The sequence below is a fragment of the Spermophilus citellus genome (genome assembly GCF_964194105.1).
Source record: "Spermophilus citellus genome assembly, chromosome: 11".
Classification (NCBI taxonomy): Eukaryota; Metazoa; Chordata; class Mammalia; order Rodentia; family Sciuridae; genus Spermophilus; species Spermophilus citellus.
The window spans coordinates 8,573,568-8,596,525 of record NC_138192.1 but is presented as its reverse complement, the minus strand read 5'-3'; positions in this window follow the sequence as shown (position 1 = coordinate 8,596,525).

The window sequence follows — 22,958 nt, the reverse complement described above, 5'->3', positions numbered from 1 at the left end:
CCAATGCAGTGACTGGCGAGAAACACTTTCATGGAAAGGGGTTGCCAGGCTTCCCAAAATTACGAATCTCCAGAAATCTCAGCAAATATTTTTTCACCCAAACTGGATGATACTTTCAGGTAATGATCAGTACACTAAGGCGACTTGGTTCCCCAAATTTCGTTCTTCTATGTTGAAGCGTTCGTTTCCAGTAACAGTTTGAATTTTTAGGTTTCACTCTGTTTTCTCCTATATTGATAGATGTATTTGGAACTCTAAATCCAAGATGGTTTGTGCTGGCTTCTTGAAACATGACACAATAAAGTAGTTTCACGTTCTATCTCTATGTTTTGTTTCCTCTTGATGTAGCCCAATGCAGTGACTGGCGAGAAACACTTTCATGGAAAGGGGTTGCCAGGCTTCCCAAAATTACGAATCTCCAGAAATCTCAGCAAATATTTTTTCACCCAAACTGGATGATACTTTCAGGTAATGATCAGTAGACTAAGGCGACTTGGTTCCCAAAATTTCGTTCTTCTATGTTGAAGCGTTCGTTTCCAGTAACAGTTTGAATTTTTAGGTTTCACTCTGTTTTCTCCTATATTGATAGATGTGTTTGGAACTCTAAATCCAACACGGTTTGTGCTAGGTTCTTGAAACTTGACACAATAAAGTAGTTTCACGTTCTATCTCTAGGTTTTGTTTCCTCTTGATGTAGCCTTAAGCAGTGACTGGCGAGAAACACTTTCATGGAAAGGGGTTGCCAAGCTTCCTAAAATTACGAATCTCCAGAAATCTCAGCAAATATTCTTTCACCCAAACTGGATGATACTTTCAGGTAATGATCAGTACACTAAGGCGACTTGGTTCCCCAAATTTCGTTCTTCTATGTTGAAGCGTTCGTTTCCAGTAACAGTTTGAATTTTTAGGTTTCACTCTGTTTTCTCCTATATTGATAGATGTATTTGGAACTCTAAATCCAACAGGGTTTGTGCTAGCTTCTTGAAACTTGACACAATAAAGTAGTTTCACGTTCTATCTCTACGTTTTGTTTCCTCTTGATGTAGCCCTAAGCAGTACCTGGCGAGAAACACTTTCATGGAAAGGGGTTGCCAAGCTTCCTAAAATTACGAATCTCCAGAAATCTCAGCAAATATTTTTTCACCCAAACTGAATGATACTTTCAGGTAATGATCAGTACACTAAGGCGACTTGGTTCCCCAAATTTCGTTCTTCTATGTTGAAGCGTTCGTTTGCATTAACACTTTGAATTTTTAGGTTTCACTCTGTTTTCTCCTATATTGATAGATGTATTTGGAACTCTAAATCCAACACGGTTTGTGCTAGCTTCTTGAAACTTGACACAATAAAGTAGTTTCACGTTCTATCTCTATGTTTTGTTTCCTCTTGATGTAGCCCTAAGCAGTGACTGGCGAGAAACACTTTCATGGAAAGGGGTTGCCAGGCTTCCCAAAATTACTAATCTCCAGAAATCTCAGCAAATATTTTTTCACCCAAACTGGATGATACTTTCAGGTAATGATCAGTACACTTAGGCGACTTGGTTCCCCAAATTTCGTTCTTCTATGTTGAAGCGTTCGTTTCCAGTAACAGTTTGAATTTTTAGGTTTCACTCTGTTTTCTCCTATATTGATAGATGTATTTGGAACTCTAAATCCAACACGGTTTGTGCTAGCTTCTTGAAATTTGACACAATAAAGTAGTTTCACGTTTTATCTCTATGTTTTGTTTCCTCTTGATGTAGCCTTAAGCAGTGACTGGCGAGAAACACTTTCATGGAAAGGGGTTGCCAAGCTTCCTAAAATTACGAATCTCCAGAAATCTCAGCAAATATTTTTTCACCCAAACTGGATGATACTTTCAGGTAATGATCAGTACACTAAGGCGACTTGGTTCCCCAAATTTCGTTCTTCTATGTTGAAGCGTTCGTTTCCAGTAACAGTTTGAATTTTTAGGTTTCACTCTGTTTTCTCCTATATTGATAGATGTATTTGGAACTCTAAATCCAACAGGGTTTGTGCTAGCTTCTTGAAACTTGACACAATAAAGTAGTTTCACGTTCTATCTCTACGTTTTGTTTCCTCTTGATGTAGCCCTAAGCAGTAACTGGCGAGAAACACTTTCATGGAAAGGGGTTGCCAAGCTTCCTAAAATTACGAATCTCCAGAAATCTCAGCAAATATTTTTTCACCCAAACTGAATGATACTTTCAGGTAATGATCAGTACACTTTAAGACGACTTGGTTCCCCAAATTTCGTTCTTCTATGTTGAAGCGTTCGTTTGCAGTAACACTTTGAATTTTTAGGTTTCACTCTGTTTTCTCCTATATTGATAGATGTATTTGGAACTCTAAATCCAACACGGTTTGTGCTAGCTTCTTGAAACTTGACACAATAAAGTAGTTTCACGTTCTATCTCTATGTTTTGTTTCCTCTTGATGTAGCCCTAAGCAGTGACTGGCGAGAAACACTTTCATGGAAAGGGGTTGCCAGGCTTCCCAAAATTACGAATCTCCAGAAATTTCAGCAAATATTTTTTCCCCAAAACTGGATGATACTTTCAGGTAATGATCAGTACACTAAGGCGACTTGGTTCCCCAAATTTCGTTCTTCTATGTTGAAGCGTTCGTTTCCAGTAACAGTTTGAATTTTTAGGTTTCACTCTGTTTTCTCCTATATTGATAGATGTATTTGGAACTCTAAATCCAACACGGTTTGTGCTAGCTTCTTGAAACTTGACACAATAAAGTAGTTTCACGTTCTATCTCTATGTTTTGTTTCCTCTTGATGTAGCCTTAAGCAGTGACTGGCGAGAAACACTTTCATGGAAAGGGGTTGCCAAGCTTCCTAAAATTACGAATCTCCAGAAATCTCAGCAAATATTTTTTCACCCAAACTGGATGATACTTTCAGGTAATGATCAGTACACTAAGGCGACTTGGTTCCCCAAATTTCGTTCTTCTATGTTGAAGCGTTCGTTTCCAGTAACAGTTTGAATTTTTAGGTTTCACTCTGTTTTCTCCTATATTGATAGATGTATTTGGAACTCTAAATCCAACACGGTTTGTGCTGGCTTCTTGAAACATGACACAATAAAGTAGTTTCACGTTCTATCTCTATGTTTTGTTTCCTCTTGATGTAGCCTTAAGCAGTGACTGGCGAGAAACACTTTCATGGAAAGGGGTTGCCAGGCTTCCCAAAATTACGAATCTCCAGAAATCTCAGCAAATATTTTTTCACCCAAACTGGATGATACTTTCAGGTAATGATCAGTACACTAAGGCGACTTGGTTCCCCAAATTTCGTTCTTCTATGTTGAAGCGTTCGTTTCCAGTAACAGTTTGAATTTTTAGGTTTCACTCTGTTTTCTCCTATATTGATAGATGTATTTGGAACTCTAAATCCAACACGGTTTGTGCTAGCTTCTTGAAACATGACACAATAAAGTAGTTTCACGTTCTATCTCTATCTTTTGTTTCCTCTTGATGTAGCCCAATGCAGTGACTGGCGAGAAACACTTTCATGGAAAGGGGTTGCCAGGCTTCCCAAAATTACGAATCTCCAGAAATCTCAGCAAATATTTTTTCACCCAAACTGGATGATACTTTCAGGTAATGATCAGTACACTAAGGCGACTTGGTTCCCCAAATTTCGTTCTTCTATGTTGAAGCGTTCGTTTCCAGTAACACTTTGAATTTTTAGGTTTCACTCTGTTTTCTCCTATATTGATAGATGTATTTGGAACTCTAAATCCAACACGGTTTGTGCTGGCTTCTTGAAACATGACACAATAAAGTAGTTTCACGTTCTATCTCTATGTTTTGTTTCCTCTTGATGTAGCCCAATGCAGTGACTGGCGAGAAACACTTTCATGGAAAGGGGTTGCCAGGCTTCCCAAAATTACGAATCTCCAGAAATCTCAGCAAATATTTTTTCACCCAAACTGGATGATACTTTCAGGTAATGATCAGTACACTAAGGCGACTTGGTTCCCCAAATTTCGTTCTTCTATGTTGAAGCGTTCGTTTCCAGTAACAGTTTGAATTTTTAGGTTTCACTCTGTTTTCTCCTATATTGATAGATGTATTTGGAACTCTAAATCCAACACGGTTTGTGCTGGCTTCTTGAAACATGACACAATAAAGTAGTTTCACGTTCTATCTCTATGTTTTGTTTCCTCTTGATGTAGCCTTAAGCAGTGACGGGCCAGAAACACTTTCATGGAAAGGGGTTGCCAAGCTTCCTAAAATTACGAATCTCCAGAAATCTCAGCAAATATTTTTTCACCCAAACTGGATGATACTTTCAGGTAATGATCAGTACACTAAGGCGACTTGGTTCCCCAAATTTCGTTCTTCTATGTTGAAGCGTTCATTTCCAGTAACAGTTTGAATTTTTAGGTTTCACTCTGTTTTCTCCTATATTGATAGATGTATTTGGAACTCTAAATCCAACACGGTTTGTGCTAGCTTCTTGAAACTTGACACAATAAAGTAGTTTCACGTTCTATCTCTTCGTTTTGTTTCCTCTTGATGTAGCCCAATGCAGTGACTGGCGAGAAACACTTTCATGGAACGGGGTTGCCAGGCTTCCCAAAATTACGAATCTCCAGAAATCTCAGCAAATATTTTTTCACCCAAACTGGATGATACTTTCAGGTAATGATCAGTACACTAAGGCGACTTGGTTCCCCAAATTTCGTTCTTCTATGTTGAAGCGTTCGTTTCCAGTAACAGTTTGAATTTTTAGGTTTCACTCTGTTTTCTCCTATATTGATAGATGTATTTGGAACTCTAAATCCAACACGGTTTGTGCTGGCTTCTTGAAACATGACACAATAAAGTAGTTTCACGTTCTATCTCTATGTTTTGTTTCCTCTTGATGTAGCCCAATGCAGTGACTGGCGAGAAACACTTTCATGGAAAGGGGTTGCCAGGCTTCCCAAAATTACGAATCTCCAGAAATCTCAGCAAATATTTTTTCACCCAAACTGGATGATACTTTCAGGTAATGATCAGTACACTAAGGCGACTTGGTTCCCCAAATTTCGTTCTTCTATGTTGAAGCGTTCATTTCCAGTAACAGTTTGAATTTTTAGGTTTCACTCTGTTTTCTCCTATATTGATAGATGTATTTGGAACTCTAAATCCAACACGGTTTGTGCTGGCTTCTTGAAACATGACACAATAAAGTAGTTTCACGTTCTATCTCTATGTTTTGTTTCCTCTTGATGTAGCCCAATGCAGTGACTGGCGAGAAACACTTTCATGGAAAGGGGTTGCCAGGCTTCCCAAAATTACGAATCTCCAGAAATCTCAGCAAACATTTTTTCACCCAAACTGGATGATACTTTCAGGTAATGATCAGTACACTAAGGCGACTTGGTTCCCCAAATTTCGTTCTTCTATGTTGAAGCGTTCGTTTCCAGTAACAGTTTGAATTTTTAGGTTTCACTCTGTTTTCTCCTATATTGATAGATGTATTTGGAACTCTAAATCCAACACGGTTTGTGCTGGCTTCTTGAAACATGACACAATAAAGTAGTTTCACGTTCTATCTCTATGTTTTGTTTCCTCTTGATGTAGCCCAATGCAGTGACTGGCGAGAAACACTTTCATGGAAAGGGGTTGCCAGGCTTCCCAAAATTACGAATCTCCAGAAATCTCAGCAAATATTTTTTCACCCAAACTGGATGATACTTTCAGGTAATGATCAGTACACTAAGGCGACTTGGTTCCCCAAATTTCGTTCTTCTATGTTGAAGCGTTCGTTTCCAGTAACAGTTTGAATTTTTAGGTTTTACTCTGTTTTCTCCTATATTGATAGATGTGTTTGGAACTCTAAATCCAACACGGTTTGTGCTAGGTTCTTGAAACTTGACACAATAAAGTAGTTTCACGTTCTATCTCTAGGTTTTGTTTCCTCTTGATGTAGCCTTAAGCAGTGACTGGCGAGAAACACTTTCATGGAAAGGGGTTGCCAAGCTTCCTAAAATTACGAATCTCCAGAAATCTCAGCAAATATTTTTTCACCCAAACTGGATGATACTTTCAGGTAATGATCAGTACACTAAGGCGACTTGGTTCCCCAAATTTCGTTCTTCTATGTTGAAGCGTTCGTTTGCAGTAACACTTTGAATTTTTAGGTTTCACTCTGTTTTCTCCTATATTGATAGATGTATTTGGAACTCTAAATCCAACACGGTTTGTGCTAGCTTCTTGAAACATGACACAATAAAGTAGTTTCACGTTCTATCTCTATGTTTTGTTTCCTCTTGATGTAGCCCAATGCAGTGACTGGCGAGAAACACTTTCATGGAAAGGGGTTGCCAGGCTTCCCAAAATTACGAATCTCCAGAAATCTCAGCAAATATTTTTTCACCCAAACTGGATGATACTTTCAGGTAATGATCAGTACACTAAGGCGACTTGGTTCCCCAAATTTCGTTCTTCTATGTTGAAGCGTTCGTTTCCAGTAACAGTTTGAATTTTTAGGTTTCACTCTGTTTTCTCCTATATTGATAGATGTATTTGGAACTCTAAATCCAACATGGTTTGTGCTGGCTTCTTGAAACATGACACAATAAAGTAGTTTCACGTTCTATCTCTATGTTTTGTTTCCTCTTGATGTAGCCCAATGCAGTGACTGGCGAGAAACACTTTCATGGAAAGGGGTTGCCAGGCTTCCCAAAATTACGAATCTCCAGAAATCTCAGCAAATATTTTTTCACCCAAACTGGATGATACTTTCAGGTAATGATCAGTACACTAAGACGATTTGGTTCCCAAATTTTCGTTCTTCTATGTTGAAGCGTTCGTTTCCAGTAACAGTTTGAATTTTTAGGTTTCACTCTGTTTTCTCCTATATTGATAGATGTGTTTGGAACTCTAAATCCAACACGGTTTGTGCTAGGTTCTTGAAACTTGACACAATAAAGTAGTTTCACGTTCTATCTCTAGGTTTTGTTTCCTCTTGATGTAGCCTTAAGCAGTGACTGGCGAGAAACACTTTCATGGAAAGGGGTTGCCAAGCTTCCTAAAATTACGAATCTCCAGAAATCTCAGCAAATATTTTTTCACCCAAACTGGATGATACTTTCAGGTAATGATCAGTACACTAAGGCGACTTGGTTCCCCAAATTTCGTTCTTCTATGTTGAAGCGTTCGTTTCCAGTAACAGTTTGAATTTTTAGGTTTCACTCTGTTTTCTCCTATATTGATAGATGTATTTGGAACTCTAAATCCAACAGGGTTTGTGCTAGCTTCTTGAAACTTGACACAATAAAGTAGTTTCACGTTCTATCTCTACGTTTTGTTTCCTCTTGATGTAGCCCTAAGCAGTAACTGGCGTGAAACACTTTCAAGGAAAGGGGTTGCCAAGCTTCCTAAAATTACGAATCTCCAGAAATCTCAGCAAATATTTTTTCCCCCAAACTGGATGATACTTTCAGGTAATGATCAGTACACTAAGGCGACTTGGTTCCCCAAATTTCGTTCTTCTATGTTGAAGCGTTCGTTTCCAGTAACAGTTTGAATTTTTAGGTTTCACTCTGTTTTCTCCTATATTGATAGATGTATTTGGAACTCTAAATCCAACACGGTTTGTGCTAGCTTCTTGAAACTTGACACAATAAAGTAGTTTCACGTTCTATCTCTATGTTTTGTTTCCCCTTGATGTAGCCTTAAGCAGTGACTGGCGAGAAACACTTTCATGGAAAGGGGTTGCCAAGCTTCCTAAAATTACGAATCTCCAGAAATCTCAGCAAATATTTTTTCACCCAAACTGGATGATACTTTCAGGTAATGATCAGTACACTAAGGCGACTTGGTTCCCCAAATTTCGTTCTTCTATGTTGAAGCGTTCGTTTCCAGTAACACTTTGAATTTTTAGGTTTCACTCTGTTTTCTCCTATATTGATAGATGTATTTGGAACTCTAAATCCAACACGGTTTGTGCTGGCTTCTTGAAACATGACACAATAAAGTAGTTTCACGTTCTATCTCTATGTTTTGTTTCCTCTTGATGTAGCCTTAAGCAGTGACTGGCGAGAAACACTTTCATGGAAAGGGGTTGCCAGGCTTCCCAAAATTACGAATCTCCAGAAATCTCAGCAAATATTTTTTCACCCAAACTGGATGATACTTTCAGGTAATGATCAGTACACTAAGGCGACTTGGTTCCCCAAATTTCGTTCTTCTATGTTGAAGCGTTCGTTTCCAGTAACAGTTTGAATTTTTAGGTTTCACTCTGTTTTCTCCTATATTGATAGATGTATTTGGAACTCTAAATCCAACACGGTTTGTGCTAGCTTCTTGAAACATGACACAATAAAGTAGTTTCACGTTCTATCTCTATGTTTTGTTTCCTCTTGATGTAGCCCAATGCAGTGACTGGCGAGAAACACTTTCATGGAAAGGGGTTGCCAGGCTTCCCAAAATTACGAATCTCCAGAAATCTCAGCAAATATTTTTTCACCCAAACTGGATGATACTTTCAGGTAATGATCAGTACACTAAGGCGACTTGGTTCCCCAAATTTCGTTCTTCTATGTTGAAGCGTTCGTTTCCAGTAACAGTTTGAATTTTTAGGTTTCACTCTGTTTTCTCCTATATTGATAGATGTATTTGGAACTCTAAATCCAACAGGGTTTGTGCTAGCTTCTTGAAACTTGACACAATAAAGTAGTTTCAAGTTCTATCTCTATGTTTTGTTTCCTCTTGATGTAGCCCTAAGCAGTTACTGGCGAGAAACACTTTCATGGAAAGGGGTTGCCAAGCTTCCTAAAATTACGAATCTCCAGAAATCTCAGCAAATATTTTTTCACCCAAACTGGATGATACTTTCAGGTAATGATCAGTACACTAAGGCGACTTGGTTCCCCAAATTTCGTTCTTCTATGTTGAAGCGTTCGTTTCCAGTAACACTTTGAATTTTTAGGTTTCACTCTGTTTTCTCCTATATTGATAGATGTATTTGGAACTCTAAATCCAACACGGTTTGTGCTGGCTTCTTGAAACATGACACAATAAAGTAGTTTCACGTTCTATCTCTATGTTTTGTTTCCTCTTGATGTAGCCCAATGCAGTGACTGGCGAGAAACACTTTCATGGAAAGGTGTTGCCAGGCTTCCCAAAATTACGAATCTCCAGAAATCTCAGCAAATATTTTTTCACCCAAACTGGATGATACTTTCAGGTAATGATCAGTACACTAAGGCGACTTGGTTCCCAAAATTTCGTTCTTCTATGTTGAAGCGTTCGTTTCCAGTAACAGTTTGAATTTTTAGGTTTCACTCTGTTTTCTCCTATATTGATAGATGTGTTTGGAACTCTAAATCCAACACGGTTTGTGCTAGGTTCTTGAAACTTGACACAATAAAGTAGTTTCACGTTCTATCTCTAGGTTTTGTTTCCTCTTGATGTAGCCTTAAGCAGTGACTGGCGAGAAACACTTTCATGGAAAGGGGTTGCCAAGCTTCCTAAAATTACGAATCTCCAGAAATCTCAGCAAATATTTTTTCACCCAAACTGGATGATACTTTCAGGTAATGATCAGTACACTAAGGCGACTTGGTTCCCCAAATTTCGTTCTTCTATGTTGAAGCGTTCGTTTCCAGTAACACTTTGAATTTTTAGGTTTCACTCTGTTTTCTCCTATATTGATAGATGTATTTGGAACTCTAAATCCAACAGGGTTTGTGCTAGCTTCTTGAAACTTGACACAATAAAGTAGTTTCACGTTCTATCTCTATGTTTTGTTTCCTCTTGATGTAGCCCTAAGCAGTAACTGGCGAGAAACACTTTCATGGAAAGGGGTTGCCAAGCTTCCTAAAATTACGAATCTCCAGAAATCTCAGCAAATATTTTTTCACCCAAACTGAATGATACTTTCAGGTAATGATCAGTACACTAAGGCGACTTGGTTCCCCAAATTTCGTTCTTCTATGTTGAAGCGTTCGTTTGCAGTAACACTTTGAATTTTTAGGTTTCACTCTGTTTTCTCCTATATTGATAGATGTATTTGGAACTCTAAATCCAACACGGTTTGTGCTAGCTTCTTGAAACTTGACACAATAAAGTAGTTTCACGTTCTATCTCTATGTTTTGTTTCCTCTTGATGTAGCCCTAAGCAGTGACTGGCGAGAAACACTTTCATGGAAAGGGGTTGCCAGGCTTCCCAAAATTACGAATCTCCAGAAATCTCAGCAAATATTTTTTCCCCCAAACTGGATGATACTTTCAGGTAATGATCAGTACACTAAGGCGACTTGGTTCCCCAAATTTCGTTCTTCTATGTTGAAGCGTTCGTTTCCAGTAACAGTTTGAATTTTTAGGTTTCACTCTGTTTTCTCCTATATTGATAGATGTATTTGGAACTCTAAATCCAACACGGTTTGTGCTAGCTTCTTGAAACTTGACACAATAAAGTAGTTTCACGTTCTATCTCTATGTTTTGTTTCCTCTTGATGTAGCCTTAAGCAGTGACTGGCGAGAAACACTTTCATGGAAAGGGGTTGCCAAGCTTCCTAAAATTACGAATCTCCAGAAATCTCAGCAAATATTTTTTCACCCAAACTGGATGATACTTTCAGGTAATGATCAGTACACTAAGGCGACTTGGTTCCCCAAATTTCGTTCTTCTATGTTGAAGCGTTCGTTTCCAGTAACAGTTTGAATTTTTAGGTTTCACTCTGTTTTCTCCTATATTGATAGATGTATTTGGAACTCTAAATCCAACACGGTTTGTGCTGGCTTCTTGAAACATGACACAATAAAGTAGTTTCACGTTCTATCTCTATGTTTTGTTTCCTCTTGATGTAGCCCAATGCAGTGACTGGCGAGAAACACTTTCATGGAAAGGGGTTGCCAGGCTTCCCAAAATTACGAATCTCCAGAAATCTCAGCAAATATTTTTTCACCCAAACTGGATGATACTTTCAGGTAATGATCAGTACACTAAGGCGACTTGGTTCCCCAAATTTCGTTCTTCTATGTTGAAGCGTTCGTTTCCAGTAACAGTTTGAATTTTTAGGTTTCACTCTGTTTTCTCCTATATTGATAGATGTATTTGGAACTCTAAATCCAACACGGTTTGTGCTAGCTTCTTGAAACATGACACAATAAAGTAGTTTCACGTTCTATCTCTATGTTTTGTTTCCTCTTGATGTAGCCCAATGCAGTGACTGGCGAGAAACACTTTCATGGAAAGGGGTTGCCAGGCTTCCCAAAATTACGAATCTCCAGAAATCTCAGCAAATATTTTTTCACCCAAACTGGATGATACTTTCAGGTAATGATCAGTACACTAAGGCGACTTGGTTCCCCAAATTTCGTTCTTCTATGTTGAAGCGTTCGTTTCCAGTAACAGTTTGAATTTTTAGGTTTCACTCTGTTTTCTCCTATATTGATAGATGTATTTGGAACTCTAAATCCAACAGGGTTTGTGCTAGCTTCTTGAAACTTGACACAATAAAGTAGTTTCAAGTTCTATCTCTATGTTTTGTTTCCTCTTGATGTAGCCCTAAGCAGTTACTGGCGAGAAACACTTTCATGGAAAGGGGTTGCCAAGCTTCCTAAAATTACTAATCTCCAAAAATCTCAGCAAATATTTTTTCACCCAAACTGGATGATACTTTCAGGTAATGATCAGTACACTAAGGCGACTTGGTTCCCCAAATTTCGTTCTTCTATGTTGAAGCGTTCGTTTCTAGTAACACTTTGAATTTTTAGGTTTCACTCTGTTTTCTCCTATATTGATAGATGTATTTGGAACTCTAAATCCAACACGGTTTGTGCTGGCTTCTTGAAACATGACACAATAAAGTAGTTTCACGTTCTATCTCTATGTTTTGTTTAGTCTTGATGTAGCCCAATGCAGTGACTGGCGAGAAACACTTTCATGGAAAGGGGTTGCCAGGCTTCCCAAAATTACGAATCTCCAGAAATCTCAGCAAATATTTTTTCACCCAAACTGGATGATACTTTCAGGTAATGATCAGTACACTAAGGCGACTTGGTTCCCAAAATTTCGTTCTTCTATGTTGAAGCGTTCGTTTCCAGTAACAGTTTGAATTTTTAGGTTTCACTCTGTTTTCTCCTATATTGATAGATGTGTTTGGAACTCTAAATCCAACACGGTTTGTGCTAGGTTCTTGAAAATTGACACAATAAAGTAGTTTCACGTTCTATCTCTATGTTTTGTTTCCTCTTGATGTAGCCTTAAGCAGTGACTGGCGAGAAACACTTTCATGGAAAGGGGTTGCCAAGCTTCCTAAAATTACGAATCTCCAGAAATCTCAGCAAATATTTTTTCACCCAAACTGGATGATACTTTCAGGTAATGATCAGTACACTACGGCGACTTGGTTCCCCAAATTTCGTTCTTCTATGTTGAAGCGTTCGTTTCCAGTAACACTTTGAATTTTTAGGTTTCACTCTGTTTTCTCCTATATTGATAGATGTATTTGGAACTCTAAATCCAACAGGGTTTGGGCTAGCTTCTTGAAACTTGACACAATAAAGTAGTTTCACGTTCTATCTCTACGTTTTGTTTCCTCTTGATGTAGCCCTAAGCAGTAACTGGCGAGAAACACTTTCATGGAAAGGGGTTGCCAAGCTTCCTAAAATTACGAATCTCCAGAAATCTCAGCAAATATTTTTTCACCCAAACTGAATGATACTTTCAGGTAATGATCAGTACACTAAGGCGACTTGGTTCCCCAAATTTCGTTCTTCTATGTTGAAGCGTTCGTTTCCAGTAACAGTTTGAATTTTTAGGTTTCACTCTGTTTTCTCCTATATTGATAGATGTATTTGGAACTCTAAATCCAACAGGGTTTGTGCTAGCTTCTTGAAACTTGACACAATAAAGTAGTTTCAAGTTCTATCTCTATGTTTTGTTTCCTCTTGATGTAGCCCTAAGCAGTTACTGGCGAGAAACACTTTCATGGAAAGGGGTTGCCAAGCTTCCTAAAATTACTAATCTCCAAAAATCTCAGCAAATATTTTTTCACCCAAACTGGATGATACTTTCAGGTAATGATCAGTACACTAAGGCGACTTGGTTCCCCAAATTTCGTTCTTCTATGTTGAAGCGTTCGTTTCTAGTAACACTTTGAATTTTTAGGTTTCACTCTGTTTTCTCCTATATTGATAGATGTATTTGGAACTCTAAATCCAACACGGTTTGTGCTGGCTTCTTGAAACATGACACAATAAAGTAGTTTCACGTTCTATCTCTATGTTTTGTTTAGTCTTGATGTAGCCCAATGCAGTGACTGGCGAGAAACACTTTCATGGAAAGGGGTTGCCAGGCTTCCCAAAATTACGAATCTCCAGAAATCTCAGCAAATATTTTTTCACCCAAACTGGATGATACTTTCAGGTAATGATCAGTACACTAAGGCGACTTGGTTCCCAAAATTTCGTTCTTCTATGTTGAAGCGTTCGTTTCCAGTAACAGTTTGAATTTTTAGGTTTCATTCTGTTTTCTCCTATATTGATAGATGTGTTTGGAACTCTAAATCCAACACGGTTTGTGCTAGGTTCTTGAAACTTGACACAATAAAGTAGTTTCACGTTCTATCTCTATGTTTTGTTTCCTCTTGATGTAGCCTTAAGCAGTGACTGGCGAGAAACACTTTCATGGAAAGGGGTTGCCAAGCTTCCTAAAATTACGAATCTCCAGAAATCTCAGCAAATATTTTTTCACCCAAACTGGATGATACTTTCAGGTAATGATCAGTACACTACGGCGACTTGGTTCCCCAAATTTCGTTCTTCTATGTTGAAGCGTTCGTTTCCAGTAACACTTTGAATTTTTAGGTTTCACTCTGTTTTCTCCTATATTGATAGATGTATTTGGAACTCTAAATCCAACAGGGTTTGGGCTAGCTTCTTGAAACTTGACACAATAAAGTAGTTTCACGTTCTATCTCTACGTTTTGTTTCCTCTTGATGTAGCCCTAAGCAGTAACTGGCGAGAAACACTTTCATGGAAAGGGGTTGCCAAGCTTCCTAAAATTACGAATCTCCAGAAATCTCAGCAAATATTTTTTCACCCAAACTGAATGATACTTTCAGGTAATGATCAGTACACTAAGGCGACTTGGTTCCCCAAATTTCGTTCTTCTATGTTGAAGCGTTCGTTTGCAGTAACACTTTGAATTTTTAGGTTTCACTCTGTTTTCTCCTATATTGATAGATGTATTTGGAACTCTAAATCCAACACGGTTTGTGCTAGCTTCTTGAAACTTGACACGATAAAGTAGTTTCACGTTCTATCTCTACGTTTTGTTTCCTCTTGATGTAGCCCTAAGCAGTTACTGGCGGGAAACACTTTCATGGAAAGGGGTTGCCAAGCTTCCTAAAATTACGAATCTCCAGAAATCTCAGCAAATATTTTTTCACCGAAACTGGATGATACTTTCAGGTAATGATCAGTACACTAAGGCGACTTGGTTCCCCAAATTTCGTTCTTCTATGTTGAAGCGTTCGTTTCCAGTAACAGTTTGAATTTTTAGGTTTCACTCTGTTTTCTCCTATATTGATAGATGTATTTGGAACTCTAAATCCAACACGGTTTGTGCTGGCTTCTTGAAACATGACACAATAAAGTAGTTTCACGTTCTATCTCTATGTTTTGTTTCCTCTTGATGTAGCCCAATGCAGTGACTGGCGAGAAACACTTTCATGGAAAGGGGTTGCCAGGCTTCCCAAAATTACGAATCTCCAGAAATCTCAGCAAATATTTTTTCACCCAAACTGGATGATACTTTCAGGTAATGATCAGTACACTAAGGCGACTTGGTTCCCCAAATTTCGTTCTTCTATGTTGAAGCGTTCGTTTCCAGTAACACTTTGAATTTTTAGGTTTCACTCTGTTTTCTCCTATATTGATAGATGTATTTGGAACTCTAAATCCAACACGGTTTGTGCTGGCTTCTTGAAACATGACACAATAAAGTAGTTTCACGTTCTATCTCTATGTTTTTTTTCCTCTTGATGTAGCCCAATGCAGTGACTGGCGAGAAACACTTTCATGGAAAGGGGTTGCCAGGCTTCCCAAAATTACGAATCTCCAGAAATCTCAGCAAATATTTTTTCACCCAAACTGGATGATACTTTCAGGTAATGATCAGTACACTAAGGCGACTTGGTTCCCCAAATTTCGTTCTTCTATGTTGAAGCGTTCGTTTCCAGTAACAGTTTGAATTTTTAGGTTTCACTCTGTTTTCTCCTATATTGATAGATGTGTTTGGAACTCTAAATCCAACACGGTTTGTGCTAGGTTCTTGAAACTTGACACAATAAAGTAGTTTCACGTTCTATCTCTATGTTTTGTTTCCTCTTGATGTAGCCTTAAGCAGTGACTGGCGAGAAACACTTTCATGGAAAGGGGTTGCCAAGCTTCCTAAAATTACGAATCTCCAGAAATCTCAGCAAATATTTTTTCACCCAAACTGGATGATACTTTCAGGTAATGATCAGTACACTACGGCGACTTGGTTCCCCAAATTTCGTTCTTCTATGTTGAAGCGTTCGTTTCCAGTAACACTTTGAATTTTTAGGTTTCACTCTGTTTTCTCCTATATTGATAGATGTATTTGGAACTCTAAATCCAACACGGTTTGTGCTAGCTTCTTGAAACTTGACACAATAAAGTAGTTTCACGTTCTATCTCTATGTTTTGTTTCCTCTTGATGTAGCCTTAAGCAGTGACTTTCGAGAAACACTTTCATGGAAAGGGGTTGCCAAGCTTCCTAAAATTACGAATCTCCAGAAATCTCAGCAAATATTTTTTCACCCAAACTGGATGATACTTTCAGGTAATGATCAGTACACTAAGGCGACTTGGTTCCCCAAATTTCGTTCTTCTATGTTGAAGCGTTCGTTTGCAGTAACACTTTGAATTTTTAGGTTTCACTCTGTTTTCTCCTATATTGATAGATGTATTTGGAACTCTAAATCCAACACGGTTTGTGCTAGCTTCTTGAAACTTGACACAATAAAGTAGTTTCACGTTCTATCTCTACGTTTTGTTTCCTCTTGATGTAGCCCTAAGCAGTTACTGGCGGGAAACACTTTCATGGAAAGGGGTTGCCAAGCTTCCTAAAATTACGAATCTCCAGAAATCTCAGCAAATATTTTTTCACCGAAACTGGATGATACTTTCAGGTAATGATCAGTACACTAAGGCGACTTGGTTCCCCAAATTTCGTTCTTCTATGTTGAAGCGTTCGTTTCCAGTAACAGTTTGAATTTTTAGGTTTCACTCTGTTTTCTCCTATATTGATAGATGTATTTGGAACTCTAAATCCAACACGGTTTGTGCTGGCTTCTTGAAACATGACACAATAAAGTAGTTTCACGTTCTATCTCTATGTTTTGTTTCCTCTTGATGTAGCCCAATGCAGTGACTGGCGAGAAACACTTTCATGGAAAGGGGTTGCCAGGCTTCCCAAAATTACGAATCTCCAGAAATCTCAGCAAATATTTTTTCACCCAAACTGGATGATACTTTCAGGTAATGATCAGTACACTAAGGCGACTTGGTTCCCCAAATTTCGTTCTTCTATGTTGAAGCGTTCGTTTCCAGTAACACTTTGAATTTTTAGGTTTCACTCTGTTTTCTCCTATATTGATAGATGTATTTGGAACTCTAAATCCAACACGGTTTGTGCTGGCTTCTTGAAACATGACACAATAAAGTAGTTTCACGTTCTATCTCTATGTTTTTTTTCCTCTTGATGTAGCCCAATGCAGTGACTGGCGAGAAACACTTTCATGGAAAGGGGTTGCCAGGCTTCCCAAAATTACGAATCTCCAGAAATCTCAGCAAATATTTTTTCACCCAAACTGGATGATACTTTCAGGTAATGATCAGTACACTAAGGCGACTTGGTTCCCCAAATTTCGTTCTTCTATGTTGAAGCGTTCGTTTCCAGTAACAGTTTGAATTTTTAGGTTTCACTCTGTTTTCTCCTATATTGATAGATGTGTTTGGAACTCTAAATCCAACACGGTTTGTGCTAGGTTCTTGAAACTTGACACAATAAAGTAGTTTCACGTTCTATCTCTATGTTTTGTTTCCTCTTGATGTAGCCTTAAGCAGTGACTGGCGAGAAACACTTTCATGGAAAGGGGTTGCCAAGCTTCCTAAAATTACGAATCTCCAGAAATCTCAGCAAATATTTTTTCACCCAAACTGGATGATACTTTCAGGTAATGATCAGTACACTACGGCGACTTGGTTCCCCAAATTTCGTTCTTCTATGTTGAAGCGTTCGTTTCCAGTAACACTTTGAATTTTTAGGTTTCACTCTGTTTTCTCCTATATTGATAGATGTATTTGGAACTCTAAATCCAACACGGTTTGTGCTAGCTTCTTGAAACTTGACACAATAAAGTAGTTTCACGTTCTATCTCTATGTTTTGTTTCCTCTTGATGTAGCCTTAAGCAGTGACTTTCGAGAAACACTTTCATGGAAAGGGGTTGCCAAGCTTCCTAAAATTACGAATCTCCAGAAATCTCAGCAAATATTTTTTCACCCAAACTGGATGATACTTTCAGGTAATGATCAGTACACTAAGGCGACTTGGTTCCCCAAATTTCGTTCTTCTATGTTGAAGCGTTCGTTTGCAGTAACACTTTGAATTTTTAGGTTTCACTCTGTTTTCTCCTATATTGATAGATGTATTTGGAACTCTAAATCCAACACGGTTTGTGCTAGCTTCTTGAAACTTGACACAATAAAGTAGTTTCACGTTCTATCTCTACGTTTTGTTTCCTCTTGATGTAGCCCTAAGCAGTTACTGGCGGGAAACACTTTCATGGAAAGGGGTTGCCAAGCTTCCTAAAATTACGAATCTCCAGAAATCTCAGCAAATATTTTTTCACCGAAACTGGATGATACTTTCAGGTAATGATCAGTACACTAAGGCGACTTGGTTCCCCAAATTTCGTTCTTCTATGTTGAAGCGTTCGTTTCCAGTAACAGTTTGAATTTTTAGGTTTCACTCTGTTTTCTCCTATATTGATAGATGTATTTGGAACTCTAAATCCAACACGGTTTGTGCTGGCTTCTTGAAACATGACACAATAAAGTAGTTTCACGTTCTATCTCTATGTTTTGTTTCCTCTTGATGTAGCCCAATGCAGTGACTGGCGAGTAACACTTTCATGGAAAGGGGTTGCCAGGCTTCCCAAAATTACGAATCTCCAGAAATCTCAGCAAATATTTTTTCACCCAAACTGGATGATACTTTCAGGTAATGATCAGTACACTACGGCGACTTGGTTCCCCAAATTTCGTTCTTCTATGTTGAAGCGTTCGTTTGCAGTAACACTTTGAATTTTTAGGTTTCACTCTGTTTTCTCCTATATTGATAGATGTATTTGGAACTCTAAATCCAACACGGTTTGTGCTGGCTTCTTGAAACATGACACAATAATGTAGTTTCACGTTCTATCTCTATGTTTTGTTTCCTCTTGATGTAGCCCAATGCAGTGACTGGCGAGAAACACTTTCATGGAAAGGGGTTGCCAGGCTTCCCAAAATTACGAATCTCCAGAAATCTCAGCAAATATTTTTTCACCCAAACTGGATGATACTTTCAGGTAATGATCAGTACACTAAGGCGACTTGGTTCCCCAAATTTCGTTCTTCTATGTTGAAGCGTTCGTTTCCAGTAACAGTTTGAATTTTTAGGTTTCACTCTGTTTTCTCCTATATTGATAGATGTGTTTGGAACTCTAAATCCAACACGGTTTGTGCTAGGTTCTTGAAACTTGACACAATAAAGTAGTTTCACGTTCTATCTCTATGTTTTGTTTCCTCTTGATGTAGCCTTAAGCAGTGACTGGCGAGAAACACTTTCATGGAAAGGGGTTGCCAAGCTTCCTAAAATTACGAATCTCCAGAAATCTCAGCAAATATTTTTTCACCCAAACTGGATGATACTTTCAGGTAATGATCAGTACACTACGGCGACTTGGTTCCCCAAATTTCGTTCTTCTATGTTGAAGCGTTCGTTTCCAGTAACACTTTGAATTTTTAGGTTTCACTCTGTTTTCTCCTATATTGATAGATGTATTTGGAACTATAAATCCAACAGGGTTTGTGATAGCTTCTTGAAACTTGACACAATAAAGTAGTTTCACGTTCTATCTCTACGTTTTGTTTCCTCTTGATGTAGCCCTAAGCAGTAACTGGCGAGAAACACTTTCATGGAAAGGGGTTGCCAAGCTTCCTAAAATTACGAATCTCCAGAAATCTCAGCAAATATTTTTTCACCCAAACTGAATGATACTTTCAGGTAATGATCAGTACACTAAGGCGACTTGGTTCCCCAAATTTCGTTCTTCTATGTTGAAGCGTTCGTTTGCAGTAACACTTTGAATTTTTAGGTTTCACTCTGTTTTCTCCTATATTGATAGATGTATTTGGAACTCTAAATCCAACACGGTTTGTGCTAGCTTCTTGAAACTTGACACAATAAAGTAGTTTCACGTTCTATCTCTATGCTTTGTTTCCTCTTGATGTAGCCCTAAGCAGTGACTGGCGAGAAACACTTTCATGGAAAGGGGTTGCCAGGCTTCCCAAAATTACTAATCTCCAGAAATCTCAGCAAATATTTTTTCACCCAAACTGGATGATACTTTCAGGTAATGATCAGTACACTAAGGCGACTTGGTTCCCCAAATTTCGTTCTTCTATGTTGAAGCGTTCGTTTCCAGTAACTGTTTGAATTTTTAGGTTTCACTCTGTTTTCTCCTATATTGATAGATGTATTTGGAACTCTAAATCCAACACGGTTTGTGCTAGCTTCTTGAAACTTGACACAATAAAGTAGTTTCACGTTCTATCTCTATGTTTTGTTTCCTCTTCATGTAGCCTTAAGCAGTGACTGGCGAGAAACACTTTCATGGAAAGGGGTTGCCAAGCTTCCTAAAATTACGAATCTCCAGAAATCTCAGCAAATATTTTTTCACCCAAACTGGATGATACTTTCAGGTAATGATCAGTACACTAAGGCGACTTGGTTCCCCAAATTTCGTTCTTCTATGTTGAAGCGTTCGTTTCCAGTAACAGTTTGAATTTTTAGGTTTCACTCTGTTTTCTCCTATATTGATAGATGTATTTGGAACTCTAAATCCAACAGGGTTTGTGCTAGCTTCTTGAAACTTGACACAATAAAGTAGTTTCACGTTCTATCTCTCCGTTTTGTTTCCTCTTGATGTAGCCCTAAGCAGTGACTGGCGGGAAACACTTTCATGGAAAGGGGTTGCCAAGCTCCCTAAAATTACGAATCTCCAGAAATCTCAGCAAATATTTTTTCACCCAAACTGGATGATACTTTCAGGTAATGATCAGTACACTAAGGCGACTTGGTTCCCCAAATTTCGTTCTTCTATGTTGAAGCGTTCGTTTCCAGTAACAGTTTGAATTTTTAGGTTTCACTCTGTTTTCTCCTATATTGATAGATGTATTTGGAACTCTAAATCCAACACGGTTTGTGCTAGCTTCTTGAAACATGACACAATAAAGTAGTTTCACGTTCTATCTCTATGTTTTGTTTCCTCTTGATGTAGCCTTAAGCAGTGACTGGCGAGAAACACTTTCATGGAAAGGGGTTGCCAAGCTTCCTAAAATTACGAATCTCCAGAAATCTCAGCAAATATTTTGTCACCCAAACTGGATGATACTTTCAGGTAATGATCAGTACACTACGGCGACTTGGTTCCCCAAATTTCGTTCTTCTATGTTGAAGCGTTCGTTTCCAGTAACACTTTGAATTTTTAGGTTTCACTCTGTTTTCTCCTATATTGATAGATGTATTTGGAACTATAAATCCAACAGGGTTTGTGATAGCTTCTTGAAACTTGACACAATAAAGTAGTTTCACGTTCTATCTCTACGTTTTGTTTCCTCTTGATGTAGCCCTAAGCAGTAACTGGCGAGAAACACTTTCATGGAAAGGGGTTGCCAAGCTTCCTAAAATTACGAATCTCCAGAAATCTCAGCAAATATTTTTTCACCCAAACTGAATGATACTTTCAGGTAATGATCAGTACACTAAGGCGACTTGGTTCCCCAAATTTCGTTCTTCTATGTTGAAGCGTTCGTTTGCAGTAACACTTTGAATTTTTAGGTTTCACTCTGTTTTCTCCTATATTGATAGATGTATTTGGAACTCTAAATCCAACACGGTTTGTGCTAGCTTCTTGAAACTTGACACAATAAAGTAGTTTCACGTTCTATCTCTATGCTTTGTTTCCTCTTGATGTAGCCCTAAGCAGTGACTGGCGAGAAACACTTTCATGGAAAGGGGTTGCCAGGCTTCCCAAAATTACTAATCTCCAGAAATCTCAGCAAATATTTTTTCACCCAAACTGGATGATACTTTCAGGTAATGATCAGTACACTAAGGCGACTTGGTTCCCCAAATTTCGTTCTTCTATGTTGAAGCGTTCGTTTCCAGTAACAGTTTGAATTTTTAGGTTTCACTCTGTTTTCTCCTATATTGATAGATGTATTTGGAACTCTAAATCCAACAGGGTTTGTGCTAGCTTCTTGAAACTTGACACAATAAAGTAGTTTCACGTTCTATCTCTCCGTTTTGTTTCCTCTTGATGTAGCCCAATGCAGTGACTGGCGGGAAACACTTTCATGGAAAGGGGTTGCCAAGCTTCCTAAAATTACGAATCTCCAGAAATCTCAGCAAATATTTTTTCACCCAAACTGGATGATACTTTCAGGTAATGATCAGTACACTAAGGCGACTTGGTTCCCCAAATTTCGTTCTTCTATGTTGAAGCGTTCGTTTCCAGTAACAGTTTGAATTTTTAGGTTTCACTCTGTTTTCTCCTATATTGATAGATGTATTTGGAACACTAAATCCAACACGGTTTGTGCTAGCTTCTTGAAACTTGACACAATAAAGTAGTTTCACGTTCTATCTCTATGTTTTGTTTCCTCTTGATGTAGCCCAATGCAGTGACTGGCGAGAAACACTTTCATGGAAAGGGGTTGCCAGGCTTCCCAAACTTACGAATCTCCAGAAATCTCAGCAAATATTTTTTCACCCAAACTGGATGATACTTTCAGGTAATGATCAGTACACTAAGGCGACTTGGTTCCCCAAATTTCGTTCTTCTATGTTGAAGCGTTCGTTTCCAGTAACAGTTTGAATTTTTAGGTTTCACTCTGTTTTCTCCTATATTGATAGATGTATTTGGAACTCTAAATCCAACAGGGTTTGTGCTAGCTTCTTGAAACTTGACACAATAAAGTAGTTTCAAGTTCTATCTCTACGTTTTGTTTCCTCTTGATGTAGCCCTAAGCAGTTATTGGCGAGAAACACTTTCATGGAAAGTGGTTGCCAAGCTTCCTAAAATTACGAATCTCCAGAAATCTCAGCAAATATTTTTTCACCCAAACTGGATGATACTTTCAGGTAATGATCAGTACACTAAGGCGACTTGGTTCCCCAAATTTCGTTCTTCTATGTTGAAGCGTTCGTTTCCAGTAACAGTTTGAATTTTTAGGTTTCACTCTGTTTTCTCCTATATTGATAGATGTATTTGGAACTCTAAATCCAACACGGTTTGTGCTGGCTTCTTGAAACATGACACAATAAAGTAGTTTCACGTTCTATCTCTATGTTTTGTTTCCTCTTGATGTAGCCCAATGCAGTTACTGGCGAGAAACACTTTCATGGAAAGGGGTTGCCAGGCTTCCCAAAATTACGAATCTCCAGAAATCTCAGCAAATATTTTTTCACCCAAACTGGATGATACTTTCAGGTAATGATCAGTACACTAAGGCGACTTGGTTCCCAAAATTTCGTTCTTCTATGTTGAAGCGTTCGTTTCCAGTAACAGTTTGAATTTTTAGGTTTCACTCTGTTTTCTCCTATATTGATAGATGTGTTTGGAACTCTAAATCCAACACGGTT